Source organism: Pseudophryne corroboree, chromosome 4 (assembly GCF_028390025.1).
Source record: "Pseudophryne corroboree isolate aPseCor3 chromosome 4, aPseCor3.hap2, whole genome shotgun sequence".
In the NCBI taxonomy this organism is placed as follows: domain Eukaryota; kingdom Metazoa; phylum Chordata; class Amphibia; order Anura; family Myobatrachidae; genus Pseudophryne; species Pseudophryne corroboree.
Window position 1 is genome coordinate 111,262,215 of NC_086447.1, and position 12,491 is coordinate 111,274,705.

Here is a 12,491-nt window from a genome sequence, read left to right on the forward strand (position 1 = left end):
GCAGCGCGTCCCACGTACAGCGGTCACCGATCACTAACACCGGAAAAAGCCCTGTAGCAATAGTTCTGGTAGCCGAGGGTGCATACACACTTGCCGGGAAAGTCAACGACGTCGCTCATTTTCACTCTTCCTGAGCGACATAATTTACATTCTCGGCAAGTGTGTATGCCGGCGACAACGAGCGATACACAGCCCCACGGATCGTTAACAACACTCGCTGTCGGCCGTGCATGACGTCACTGAGTGATATGGTCATCATATCGCTCAGAGTGTATGCCCGGCCGCCGACTGCCCAGGCCCGGGAGGGGAAACACTAGGTGACGTCAGCACGTCGCCTAGTGCAGTGACGTGCGGTGGGGTAAAATCCCGGGGAGGCACTGCAGATATAACCCAGTCTGTGTTATAAATGATACAAATCTGTATCGCCCCCCTCTTCCCGACCACCACCTGTCGGCTCCCTGCACCCCCTGGCCCTCCAACTGTCAGCACATAATGTGTGTCTTGTGTAAATCGGGTATGGGGAAGGGGGGGTCTGAACGATGGCAGCGCTGCTTACCTTCCTGGCTGGGCACAACATGCAGAGGCTCAGCTGTGCAAGGCAGGGAGACGCTGCAGCCCTGAATCAGGTGCAACTTCCGGGTCTGGCTGGGGAACTGTCTGTCACCCACCACCGCTGCCTTATTTGCTGCCTCACCGCTCATGTGACTATGTATGCATAGCCCCCACAGTGAGGCATGCCTCAAACTATGCTTTATTCAATGCAGCATTATTAACTGCGGCATGGCCCCGCCCCCAGCAGCTCCAGGCAGTTTCTGACCGAGAGGGGAGGCATCTCTATGGCTGCCTCACATCCCCTCTCCCTGTCATACTCTAATGGAAAAAAACAGATTTGTATCATTTATAACACAGGCTGGGTTATATATACAATACTGTAAATATGATATAGCTTAGTGGGAAAATCTGTTCTTTTCAGTGGAGTATGATAGGTGAGGCTCTGCCTCCCCTGCCTACCCTGACTGCACGTCCCTGGCCTAGTGTGTACCCACCATTAGCATATACGACGTACTGTACACTCTATCAGTAGTGTAATTAAAAAGCTGGTCATCTCACACTGTTTGTTTTTAGTCGATATTTTAGGTTGTTATCCCTTTTATTAACAACAACAAAAAAAAAACCGCTGCTGACCTCATCAATTTGTGCAAAGCTTAATTTGTCTGCCAGTATCTACAGTTTTTACAGCAGATGGACGCAATCTCTTTCATGGCTTCACAACGGACGGATACGCGGTTTCCCAGTGGACTATTGTAATTGCATCTGGTTAAATAAAATTAAGGGTTAAGACTTCCCTTCCATCAGCCGGGGGTTGCGCACATCTTGGCTTTCATGCCAGCACTCAGTCCGGAGAATGAAGACTCTCAAGCCTTTGTTTCCGAAACGACAGCTTAGTTGCTTAGCAACAGATGTAGTAAATGTCCAGCAGGAATGATGTGACAGCTACGGCTGCTTTAGTTACTCATGGTGGGTAGTTTCCCCGCCAGCAACTGTACCCCAAGCGCTAGTAGCAGTACCAAGACTGGCATTGACAGCAGGATAGTATAGGACAGATAGCATTATGTTCTATAAGCAGGCGTCTGACGTGTACTAAAGCAGGGTGGCAGAGGCTGGCATCTGGGCCTCATGCCAGTGTGAGACTTTCCACTCAGCCTAGGGGGATTCATGTCTGGGCTGAAGAGGAGAAAGTGTGCCAACGTGTGAACTGGGTGCAGCCTGCAAACAGGGTCCCCTAGTTATGTATCCCTCTATAGATAACTAGATTATTCGCTTCTGCTTAACTCCAGAACGACCTGCGCTTTACAGCCAGATTCCCCCCCAAGAGGACTCACCTTCACTTGCATGTTGCTCCCTAGTTGCACTACCAGACTACTAATACATTATACTTATAGGGGGACATGTACTAAGCAGTGATAAAAGTGGAGAAGTGAGCCAGTGGAGAAGTTGCCCATGGCAACCAATCAGCATTACCGTAACATTTATAATTTGCATACTATAAACAAATACAGAGCAGCTGATTGGTTGCCATGGGCAACTTCTCCACTGGCTCACTTCTCCACTTTTATCACTGCTTAGTACATGTCCCCCATAGAGCAGAGACGGACGGCAATGTGACCCTAGGGCCTTCATTTGCGGTCCAAACCTCCTTTAGCTTAAATGTTAGGTTTATTTATATACAGGTTGTGTATCCCTTATCCAAAATGCTTGGGACCAGAGGAATTTTGGATATGGGATTTTTCCGTATTTTGGAATAATTGCATACCATAATGAGATATCATGGTGATGGGACCTAAGTCTAAGCACAGAATACATTTATGTTCCATATACACCTTATACACACAGCCTGAAGGTAATTTTAGCCAATATTTTTTATAACTTTGTGCATTAAACAAAGTGTGTCTACATTCACACAATTCATTTATGTTTCATATACACCTTATACACACAGCCTGAAGGTCATTTAATACAATATTTTTAATAACTTTGTGTATTAAACAAAGTTTGTGTACATTGAGCCATCAAAAAACAAAGGTTTCACTATCTCACTCTCACTCAAAAAAGTCCGTATTTTGGAATATTTGGATATGGGATACTCAACCTGTAACACTTGTTTAAATTGCCACTTGTATGTTATTACAAATAAATGTGCCCTACTTTCTGCATACGTATTCTTTTAGTTTAATATGAGATTAAAATAAAAATTGTGGCCCTTTTATAGGTTAGAGGGAAGCTCAGTAACGGCCCTGAAGTCTGTACGGTTGCTTAGTACTGATACACAGACCGGTCAGCGAGAATGTACAGGTGATTCAAACTCTCCGTTGTGCTGTACTTAGCCGCTTACCTCAGGGGTAGGACCTGGCCAAATAATACAGGTTCTCCAAAGGTGAGCAACTTCTTCAACCCTTTCACTGCAGTCGATAAGTGGGACTCATCCGCATATACAATATAATTGAAGATGACGAGACGCACTCATCATCCGCTGTGAGGGTAGTCCTTGGGCAATAATTTTTTTTTTTTAAATTAACGTAACATTGCCTAGTGATCAGAGAACTAAATTACTGTCAATAGGCCGCATAGCCCGGTGAAAAGTAGGATTTTGTATCACTATAATCAAAAGTATATCAACATGGCAGCTGTTCTGGCAATACTGCCTTGGGGTGGTAAGGGTTAATTTAGCCAGTGTCAGCAGATGTGCACAAGCGAGAGCCAGATTTGAGAATTCAGATCCACTCCTAATGTATAAAAATTAAATTAGAAATAAAAAATACTAAAATAATTTATGAATAAAAATATTTTAGTTAAAATAAAATATATACTTACGTTTGAGATTCTAAGGGCCGGGAAGGGGGGGGGGGGGGGGGGGGGGGTTGGGGGAGTTATCCCGCAGCTGATTGTCGGTGCCTTTTTCATGTCACTGGGTTAACATGCACTAATCCACCGTTCCACAGGAAATGCAGAAACAATGGCTTCCCCCGCACGTTAAAATATTGAATCTGCCGCTGCAAGGAATAATCCTGCCCCAGGCAATTAGCGCTGGGGTTCATGCAGATAATTGGGCAGCGTCGACAAGTAACTGCAGGGTAAACCCTGCGCAAAGCCAAACATACCCCTAATCCAGACATTCCCAACTTCGGTCCTCAAGCACACTAACAGGGCAGGTTTTAGTGATATCCAGGCTTCAGCACAGATGTTTAAATCAAAATAACTGAGGTATTAATAACTGGTGCTCAAGCCTGGATATCACTAAAATCCAGACTGTAAGCAGTAAATGTACTAAAGCTTTTAAAAGTGAAAAGAGGTGATGTTGCACATAGCAACCAATCAGATTATCTCTGTTGTTTCCTAGTATGTAATAAAGAAATGATAGAGAGAATCTGATTGGTTGCTATGAGCAACGTCACCTTTTTTCACTTTTAGAAGCTTTAGTAAATTCACCCCTTAGTGTGCCTTGAGGTCCGAGGTTGGGAATGCCTACTCTGATACATGAACCATCGAAATAACTGTCAAATAGGCTTGCCCAAGCAAAGACATACCGTTGGCAGGGGTTATTGCTATCTGTCACCCTTTCATGTATAGGACAAAGCTGAAAAAATATAATAATAATAATAATAATATTAATAATAATAAGGGGTATCCAATTAGCCCCAAACCATTTTTGGCCAATCAAAACAGCCAGATACAGCGATTACGACCGATGGTTATTATCGTGGTATCCAATTAGAGGTAGTTTTCATCGTCCAAAAACGGACCTGCAATCGCGTGTTAACACATGGAATCAGGAATAAGGGGCACATGTACTAAGCAGTGATAAAAGTGGAGAAGTGAGCCAGTGGAGAAGTTGCCCATGGCAACTATGCAAATTTTAAATGTTACGTCAATGCTGATTGGTTGCCATGGGCAACTTCTCCACTGGCTGACTTCTCCGCTTTTATCACTGCTTAATACATGTCCCCCTAAGGGGTCTATTTACTAACCTAGGATGGAGATAAAGTGGACGGAGATAAAGTACCAGCCAATTGGCTCCTAACTGTCATGGCTGGCTGGTACTTTATCTCCATCCACTTTATCTCTATCCAAGGCTTAGTAAATAGACCCCGTAGTTCGTGATCCCATATGTTATCGCTGCCCGCTTATCATGGATTATGCGTCGGGTGCCTGAGGCACCCGATGTATAATCCGCTATAAATGCCGGCTTCGGGGGGAGTAGCGCCGTATCGGGATAATAGGATAGCCCCCGGCGATACAATTAATTGGATACCCCCTAAGTCCCAATCAAGAACATAAAAGACATATTTTATACTGGCAATGGGGCTTTTCAACCTATGGTAAATTAGGGGGAGATGTACTAAGCAGTGATAAGAGTGGAGAAGTGAACTAGTGTAGAAGTTGCCCATGGCAACCAATTAGCTGCTCTGTATACTTTTAGAGTATGCAAATTATAAATGTTATGTCAATGATGATTGGTTGCCATGGGCAACTTCTCCACTGGCTCACTTCTCCACTGTTTTCACTGCTTAGTACATCTCCGCCTATGTCCCTATAAAACCATGTATAAAAAAACAATAGAGTATCCAGGAGGTTTAGTCTTTGTGTACCTATTTATGGTAATTGTGTTATATTCTGTCCTGAAAAAAAATATTCAATGAAACAAAAGTGATGCAATGCCTTGCTACAAGCACATCATTATTCATGCAGCACTGATACAAAACAGGCTAACTATAAAATCAGATGACAACAATCCATTATTTCCATGGCATTATTTTCATGAAGAAAAGAGTGGAGAAGTGAGCCAGTGGAGAAGTTGCCCATGGCAACCAATCAGCTGCTACGTATAAATTTATAGAAAGCACTTAACAAATGTTACTTAAAAGCTGATTGGTTGCCATGAGCAACTTCTCCACTCTTTTCACTGCTTCATGAATAGATCCTTTAATATTCAAGTATAAAACGTACAGCTAATCACATACAGTGCCTCATTAAGGAGCAATCTATTTAAAGGGTGCAAATTGTTTATCTTGATAAACTGTGTTGTGATGCAAGGAGCCCAAATGCTTTTGTGTGCAACCAACACATAATTTAACACTATGGGGGAATTCAATTTTTTTTTATCAGGCACGCAAAGTAATCGGTGCCCATCGGAGCAATTCAATTGTTGCTCGGATCAGGCTGCCATTACTTTTGATGTGCCCAAAAGTAACGGGTTTAGCCACATAGCAGCTAAACCCGAGAAAAGTCCTGCCCGCGACGCTCAAACTGGACACTTTTGCACATATATGCTCACCACCTCAGAAGGCTGCGAGCACAAATGTGGGTGCCGGCAGAACAACTGAATAGCTACTGGTGGGCGCCCATTGAATCACCCCCTGTTTTAGAGTAGAGCTTGCTTGAGCCCCCCTTCTCACTCAAGGGTGGCAATAAAATAAAACAGTAATATGCGCAGCTACAACATTCTTTGGTGTCCAGCAGCACAACGCACTGAACTGGACTGCCCCTAAAATCTGTCCACGCACATTAAATCTCTAAACCTTGATTTACATCTATGGCTAGGTACACACTTCACAGATTAGACACATTTTTTTCTGAGAGCTAAAACAATCGATAGAACATCTGATTTCCAGAGTACACACCGTTCTATTATCATTCCTATACGATCGTCGAAAGTCCCTAAATATCATCAAGGTGCCATTAAATGTCGACCCAATCACATTTGTACTACATACGCTGTATAACATTGGCTTATCAGAATCATGCAGCACTCCTGCTATCACAAGCAGAGCCGACATATGGAACTAGAAATGGGTCCTCCTACACGTAGCCTTAATATGCCATGTGGCCTGGCGCCGCGCAATGTAGTGTAGAGACTTATGGGCCCTATACACTTAAAGCTCTAACGGAACGAGATGAACGTTCTCGTTCATTAATGAATGAGAACTCGTGCATACCGTTCAGTGTGGAGGCACCAATGATGAACGATGCGCGGCCCTGCGCTCGTTCATCGTTGGTGCCGGGTCGCTTATACATGCATGCCAATATGGACAATCTCGTCCATATTAGCATGCAGCGCTATGGAGCCGGGTGACGGGGGGAGTGAGGAAACTTCACTCCACCCATCACTCACCCCCCCCCCCCCCCGTCGCCGCGTCGCCCCTCAGCCAACACGGCGGCCAATTGCCTAATGTGTATGGCCCATTGTTAGCACCGCCGAGGCTGCAAAATACCAATCTGTACCAGAGACGCCAGGCTGCGACTTTAATCACACATGAATTAGCTTTAAATATGTACAAAGTTGCAGATGAAGCAAAACGGAACTTGGTGTGATAAACAGCCGCGGTCCCTGCACCATAGCACTTCATATACAAATTCATACCTATATGCACACAGATGTACAAGCGTTGAAAATCAAATGAATCAGTGCAGTCTCGTTCAGCAGCTTTAACGCACTGCGACTAAGACGAGCGGAAAAGATGCTCGGCGCAAGTCGTGACGCGCAGAACAAGGTGCGCCAAGAATGGCTGTTTGGCACAACTGTGACAACAGTATATGAGGACACATCTGTATGGGATCAGTCGACTAGCGATATGGTAACCGCTTCCCATCTGTATTATTAGTACATGGGTGTCACCGGGTGTTTACCTAGCCTACTCTTAAATCTGGCCCATACTGTACTACGTACTTCTCAAATGAAGCAGAGGTTCAAATACTATGGGGGCAATTGAATTCAGTGCAATGGCCAGCTACATATTTTGCTGTTTAATACCGTGTGTAGGCAATTTTTGCTCATTTTCCAGAACATCTCTATGGGGCGTGAGGAAAAATGAGCAAGGATACTGGTCACGAAGCGCCTTTGTGTGAGAATGGCCGTATTTTTAAAGCAGCAATCGTTTACAAGGCAAACCCAACCAAGTTTTGCCTGGTAAATAATTGCCGCTTTAAAAATGTGGTCACTTCCACTTGTCCTCCCAAATAAACGTTACTCAAAATATAAACAAATAAAAGTAAACATCATCCACGTAGGTTGTCTGTCCATTTGAAACGTTAATGCAGTGAAAAATTATTTTGCCATATTGCAATCATTACAATGGTTACTGTATATTTCTGGGATGATTCCTCGATCTTGAAATATTACTACAGTACTGCCTGAAACAGCCCGTTTAAAACTCTGCAACATACTGCCGCTGCCCCAATATATATAAATAAATCTCCCATGTTTAATCATTTGCACTACACATGTGCAGATCTGATCCTGTCACACTGCCCCAAAAGCCACAGCATTAGTGACAATCGGCTGGCGTTCGAGGGGGGCGGCGGAGAGCGGTCCAGAAAACGGGGTCATGACGGCTACGTAAAGTGTGTGCGAGTGACAGATAAAATAAGACAGCGGAGAACAGAGTGAGGGATATCTAGCAATGCTACATTCATAAGCTAATTTGCATAACCTATATATCCTGTAGACATATAAAGGCTTCTTGATGATATGTTACTATGGAGATGTGCAGATTTGTGCCTAAAATAAATGCTAATAAAAATCCCTGACTGTATACTGATTAATTGGGGAAAGCAAGTAAAGATAGTACTCAGTGGGAAACAATGTTAGAGATACACAACAGGGAGCATCTGTCTGTGAGATACACCTTGTTTAACTAATTTAGCAGGGGAAAACCTGCAGCTCTGAACCTGCAAATGGGGCTCCCAGCTACAGGTGCTCCGTGTGCTGGCAAGGGCAGATTGGTCCCCACGTGGCTGCTCCTATTTTGGTTTATTCTCTGTTTTGGAATAAAGTTTTTAAAAAAAGCCTGATTGGCAGCATCATACTTCCACATCACGTAACCTCCTCTGTAAAACGCAATCAACGGTGAAACAGGGACTTCCTTCCTCTGTTCCATGGAGCCTGCGGGCTCCAGCTGTATAGGCAAGTCAAGGAGGTGTAAGAGGCATGTGGGTATTGTTTGATGGGTATATGGGCTTGTCTCATGGGCATGTGAAGAACGTTTGATGGGAATTTAAGGGGCATTTGGAAAGTCTGGTGGCAAGTGAGAAACTCTAATGACATGCGAGGAGCTACGATGGCATGTGAGGAATTCTGATGGCATTTTGGGAGAAGATCTCATGACAAAATCTGATAGCATGATGGCATGTGGGGGTGATGGCATGTGGGAAGATCTGATGGCAGTGAGGAGATATGATGGCACATGGAATATCTGATGCCATGTGGGGAGATCTGACTGCAAATGAAGAACAGAGATCAGATAGCAGGCAAGGAGGTCTGAGGGCATGTGAGATCTAATGGCATATAGCATATCTGATGCCATGTGAGATCTGATGGCATGTAGAGAGTTATCATGGGCATGTAAGCAGCATGAGGTGGTCATCAGATGGGCATGTCTGGGGCTTGTGCATAGATCTTGGGGGTATGTCAAAAGGCCTAGGGGATGGGTATGTTGGAAGGTCTGTGAGAGAATGTGAGAAGCATAGTGGGGAGGTCTGATGGCATGTTGGGAGGTCTGAGTGCATATATCTTTGCATATTTATAGATATTTATCAGCACTTTGGCTCTGACTGGTTGGTAAACCATGAACAGGAATGAAGTCAGGATTCTAATGGTCAAAATCCTGACATCGGAATTCTCAGACTGAAAAATCTCTATCGCCATTCTTAGCGTCAGGAATCCGGTGTCAGGATTATGATAGTCAGGAACCAGACCGCTGAGATTTCATAACCAACCCCTTGAACTGAATGATCTCTTCTTTCATTGGCAGCAATAAAAAAGAACCTAAAACTACTGGAACTACAGTATTACATATTTCGTGTTCCGTAGTAGGTGTGGTGTGAACTGTAGAGGCTTGAAAAATCAGGTTCTCTCAACAAATGAAACATCTATTCTTTTGCTGTAAGCTGTGCTCACCGATGCCAGAGGGGAAAGAAAGTTTAACAAAACAAATCCAAATCCTAGCTGGCAGGTATGATGCAAGGTGATGCAAATGATAATACACGGCAGGGGATTGTCCGATCTATGACCGAGACTGACTACATTAAGTGAATAAAAAAATGTATACGCTAAATAAATACAAGATGAATAATCTCATTGAAGGAACACTAATCCCCAAATGGCATCTACTGTGCAAACATTCACAGATAAAGATGTAAAAGTTTCCAAATTACAAACTACCCTTGTGTATCAATGCCTATTTCCCTATAGATTGTAAGCTTGCGAGCAGGGCCCTCCTACCTCTATGACTGTTTGTTATTACCCAGTTTTGTTATATCACTGTTGTTTCTAATTGTAAAGCGGAATTTGCTGCACTATATAGGAAACTGTAAATAAATAATACATAAATAATGGTCCTCTTTTTTAACCATAGGTGAAATCCCAAACCTGATAGAAAGAATGGTGAAAGGAAGAAATAAAAAACCTACACTGACACTTAAAGCAGCAATCCCATGAAAAAAAGCATGCCATTGTGACATGCTATAAGAGGAAGGTTGGTAATAATAAGTGTTTCTTCGTTTGATTCTCTTTGCTGCAGTTAATGATTTAGGGGGGAATTCAATTAGTGGAGAGACATTGCAATTTTTCCCAATGTTTTTCCAAATTTTTTTTTTCGGGCAATCCAATTTGGCCACCCCCCAAAAAAAATTCTCCCGAAAACACACAGGTCCAGTGAAACCTGTGTGTTTTCGCTAGAAACAGCCCTGTTTTCGGGGATGTGGTTTCACCTGCCTGAAGCAGGTGAAACAAAATCCTAGATAAGCTTCGGCTCGCGCTGGTTTATCGTGATTAATTGAATAGCCCCCAGCACCACAATTACCTGCGGTCAATGATTAACCGTGGGTAATAGAATTCCGCCTTAGAGTTTCCACAGTGTCACTGGCCACATAGCAGTCAGGCAGCACATAGGGGGTCATTCAGGTGCGGACGCAAAATGTCGGTTGTATGCATATCGATCAATGTTTTAGTTGCAAAATGAGTGACAGGAAGTCAACGTTTGGGGCTGGTACTGGGGACTGGTCAGGTGACCGCAGGCATATCATGGTCGTTCCTACAGCGTTTTCTGGGCGTGCATACAGTATATTAGCAGCTGCGATCAGACTTGCTACTGGAGAGGGCTATGCAACCCTTAATAGCAGCTCAGCCTGCCTGTCTTTAGAGGTACTCAGGCTCTGCGTGGCGACCCGATGTGCGACGATGTTACCGATGTTTCTGCAATCATGTGGCGCCGTATGCAATACATGCCATCGCAGTGGACATCCTTTTGCATGGGTTAGCTTCTGACCATATTAGCATATAATTGCAATTGCATACGGAAAAACATTGCAACAGGAGTAGGAAGAACAACTGCAGGTGAATGGCCCCCATAATGTAGTAAGCAGTGGGGATCTGGAATGCCCCCTGAGCTCAGTCTACATTGTAACATCCTCCCCCTCCTTATCTCCGTCTGCCATCATTTCTGGAAGATGCATGCTTAAAATGTACTTAACTTGCTATTTAAAAAAAAAGAAATAAAAAAAGCTGCCTTTTATTAATAACACTAAAGCAAGTTTAACTGAAAAAAGGTACCGTTACTAACTTACAAGTTGACACAAGTTTTATAGTAGCTTACATACTCTAGGGGCCGGATGTAATGATGCCAGAGTTCAGCAGCTGTTTGGTGCGGGATGCTGGCAGAACTCGGACATTTTTTTAAAGGGGCAATCACTTACAAGTCATGGTTTTACCTTGTAAACGATTGCCCCTTTAAAAAAATGTCCGAACTCGGGCGTCATTGCATCCAGCCCTGAGTCTTCATACGCTTTTTTATTCATTTCTAAAATAATTTTACAGATTTACTCCCCCCCCCACTCAAAAAAACCCCCCCACCAGTGTGTATTGCTGAGGACCTTCAGAAAAAAGCACCAAATTACATAGAACATGCAATGCATCCTTTATACAAGACCATGGGGGTCATTCCGAGTTGATCGCTAGCTGCCGTTGTTCACAGCGCAGCGATCAGGCTAAAAAATCGTAATTTCTGCGCATGCGTATGCACCACAATGCGCACGCACGACGTACGAGTACAAAGTCCTTTGTGGTTTTACACAGGTTCTAGCGACGTTTTCATTCGCACTGGCCGCCGCAAGAAGATTGACAGGAAAGGGGCGTTTCTGGGTGTCAATTGACCGTTTTCAGGGAGTGCTTTGAAAAACGCAGGAGTGCCACGGAAAACGCAGGTGTGGCTGGGCGAACATGGGCGGGTGTGTGACGTCAAAAGCCAACCCTCCAACGTTAGAATCAACGCACACGAAGAGTAAGTACAGGGCTGGTCTTGTTTTGCACAAAATGTTTTTGCAGGCGCTCTGCTGCACAGGCGTTCGCACTTCTGCAAAGCGAAAATACACTCCCCAGTGGGCGGTGACAATGCGTTTGCACGGCTGCTAAAAACTGTTAGCGAGCGATCAACTTGGAGTGACCCCCAAAATACTAAGTATCTGTCATGAAAAAAAGTTATGTGGTAAAAACAAAAACAGTGTTTAAAACCAATAAAAGAGAGAGTGTGTGCGCGTGTGTGCACGTGTGTGCGTGTGTGTGCGAGTGTGTGTGAGGGCTAGATGACAGTGAGTAGCAGCGACTCTAGGTGAAACTCAGTGCTTAAGGAAACAGGCTGGCTCTGATACGTGCTGAGGACTATGGTTCCAATCACAGAGTGAGTTCCTTGTGAGTCTGTATAAATCATCTCTCTGTGCTCCAGTTATTATAGGAACAGTCTATTTCTATCACATCTATCTACAGTATCAATCTATCTATCTATCTATCTATCTATCTATCTATCTATCTATCTATAAGGTAGCAAGCATTTCTGACAATCAGGGGTGCGAATTGGCCGGGGTGAAGGGTGCGAATCTGGCTGCCGTTGCTGGCGTTTAAACGCAGTGGCAACAGCAATTCACCCCCTTCACTGGCAATT

At 44.0% G+C, this 12,491-nt stretch overlaps 1 protein-coding gene across 1 annotated transcript in view; it reads right to left on the reverse strand.

Moving 5' to 3' along the window:
- VSNL1 (visinin like 1) overlaps positions 1-12,491 on the reverse strand; it is a 276,191-nt gene that overhangs the window by 249,281 nt on the left and 14,419 nt on the right. The window lies entirely within an intron of this gene.